The sequence below is a fragment of the Lepidochelys kempii genome, chromosome 13 (genome assembly GCF_965140265.1).
Source record: "Lepidochelys kempii isolate rLepKem1 chromosome 13, rLepKem1.hap2, whole genome shotgun sequence".
Taxonomy (NCBI): Eukaryota; Metazoa; Chordata; order Testudines; family Cheloniidae; genus Lepidochelys; species Lepidochelys kempii.
The window spans coordinates 35,679,831-35,682,620 of record NC_133268.1 but is presented as its reverse complement, the minus strand read 5'-3'; the positions used below and the strand labels follow the sequence as shown (position 1 = coordinate 35,682,620).

General features: G+C 40.3%; 1 pseudogene; it reads left to right on the top strand.

Annotated features, from left to right (window-relative positions):
• Positions 1–775: 775 nt before the first annotated feature.
• On the top strand, positions 776–2,190 carry LOC140897256 (olfactory receptor 5V1-like; annotated as a pseudogene).
• The last annotated feature ends 600 nt before the right edge of the window (positions 2,191–2,790 follow it).

Genomic DNA, 2,790 nt, shown 5'->3' with positions numbered 1-2,790 from the left:
TATTTAAAAAAAAAAAAAAAAAAAAAAAACGTTTGGGGTTTACAGATTTCAGACGAAATTTGGTGAAAATCATATACTTTCCATGAAGACTTTCAGTTACTCCAAACCCCAGTATTCCATTACAAAATCTTAATCAGTCCTAATCCAAAGGGAAATGAAGCTGTTTTCTGATTTTTTGAAGTGTAGTGGAGTTTCCAGAAACACACAGTTTTTCTTTGCTCTGTTAGTGAAGAAGATAGGTACTCACACCTTAAATAACATATCACAGTAGTCCTGATACCAAGCAACCTGGACACTTTCCTGGAGGCTTGATCAAGTAACAGAAAATTATAGAATTGTAGGGCTGGAAGGGAGCTCAAGAAGTTTTCAAGTCCAGGCCACCTGGAAACCAAGGAAACCTGGACCATCCCTGAGAGCTATTTGTCTAACCTTTTCTTAACCATCTCTAATGATGGGGATTCTATGAAGAGAGGGCATAGATTTTTGAACATTTCTGCAATTAAACTGATGACATTTCAGTTCACTGCGATATTCAACTTATATTGCAGAGTTTGTTAGTTTTCATCTAGTTTGACAATGAATTGACTTAAAAGTTGAGTTTATCTTTAAAATATATTAACAAGTTTGCTTCATTTCCCCTAGATACATCCCAGGGCAAATGCAAACTGTAGAAATCAAACGTCCATTGAGGAATTTGTCCTCCTGGGATTTGGGAATCTCCCGGAACTTCAGATTCTTCTCTGCTTCCTGTTTCTAGTGATCTCCATAGTGACCATGGCTGGAAAATATCCTCATTGTTGTGCTAGATGTGGCTGATCAGCACCTTCACACCCCTATGAACTTCCTCCTGGGGAACTTGTCCTGCTTGGAGATCTGCTACACCTCCAGCATCCTGCCCTGGGTGCTGGCCAGTCTCCTCACGGGGGACAGAACCATTTCTGTTAGTGGCTGCATGACACAATTTTATTGTTTTGGTATCCTAGCAGCCACAGAATACTATCTGCTAGCAGTGATGTCTTACGATTGGTATCTAGTGATCTGCAATCCACTCTGTTATGCCACTCTGATGAACGGCAGTGTTTGTTTCCAGCTCGCGGCTTGTTCCTGGACAAGTGGCTTTCTGAGCAGTACCATAGTAATCATTTTAATGACTAAAATAAAGTTTTGTGGCTCCAATGAAATTGACTATTTCTTTTGTGATTCCTCACCCATCATAAAACTATCCTCTACTGTTACCCAGTTTCTAGAACTCACCATTTTCATGGTCTCCTGCGTCAGGTGACTAGTCCCATTTCTATTCACATTGGCATCCTACGTTTGCATCATCAACACCATCCTGAGAATTCCTTCCACCACCGGGAGGCAAAAGGCATTTTCTACCTGCTCCTCTCACATTGTCACTGTCACAACATTTTATGGGACTCTGATTATTGGCTGCATGGTTCCAATTGCCCACCATTCAAAGGACTTATACAAGGTATTTTCTGTCTTCTAAACAGTCCTGACCCACATGGTCAACCCCCTCATCTACAGTCTGAGGAACAAAGAGGTCAAAGAGGCCCCGAGAAGGGCTGTCAGTAAGTTTCTGGCTTTTGCAAGACTTCAGACTGTAAAATTAACAGATCTCTATCAGTCACCTACAGCAGGAGATTCTGGAAGACTGGCACCTCTCCCCAATCAGCTAATTTTGATCTTTGCAGTTGTAAAATAAGATTGAGATTTTTAAAAGGGACTTTAGGGGTTAGGAGCACTGTATTCCATGCTTTGATTTTCCAGAAACTTTTGGAGGGTTACTTAGGGTGATATCTCAAAGGAGTTGAAGGGAGTTAAACACCTACATTGGAGTTAATCACCAAAGGGATTTAATCACCTAAATTGGAAGTTGAGTCACCTAATTCCTTCACATTTCTTTGGAAATCCTGCCCTAAAACTTTGGCAGACATGGATTTCACTGAATTTTAGGACTGATACTTGCTGCTGCTGCCTTTAGGGAGCAGTATTCGTATGGTATGCTTTGGCTGATATTTTTCTTTTCCAGGTGATGGAGGATAATTTGGGGAGAGGGGAGAAGGAAGGGGGAAACAATGATTGCATGAGTGAGAAAAATAAATCTGAATTCAAATGCAATGTTAACTGTTGTAGATGCCTGTGGAATTACATCATGCTTCCCTTTGCAAATCTAATAATAAAACAGGGCAACTGCATAAAAGTTTGGGTCAATATTTTTTTGGTCTTTGAGTCATATTTTAAGGTCAGAAGGGACTCTGATCTAGTCTTCATGACACAGGCCAAAGAACGTGACCAGCCATCTATGTTTCCCACTCCCTCCTATCTGGACTTTTCAGAGTCTCTGATTACCCTAGATTTACTGAGCTGGTCAGTGGAGATGCACTGATTCACAGAAACTCTGGACTCTTTCTTTTAAGGCATATTTCAACATTGTGGGCCTGATTCAACACTGGCTTACTTAGTCTCTATATATGCTACTTTTCATTTGAATCAAAGCCTTCTGGTAGGGGAAATTCTTTCCAGCAGTTTATAGATAGACCCATTGTGACTGAGATTTCCAAAGAAACTAGGAAGACTTTCTAAAGAACCGGTAAATAACAGGCCACTAAATTTCACCCAGTTACCCCTGTGTTGAGGCCAATAACTTACAGATTTATAAATTACCAATTTATAAATTTATAAAAATTTACCGATGAAGTGGGTATTCACCCACGAAAGCTTATGCTCCAATACATCTGTTAGTCTATAAGGTGTCACAGGACTCTTTGCTGCTTTTACAGA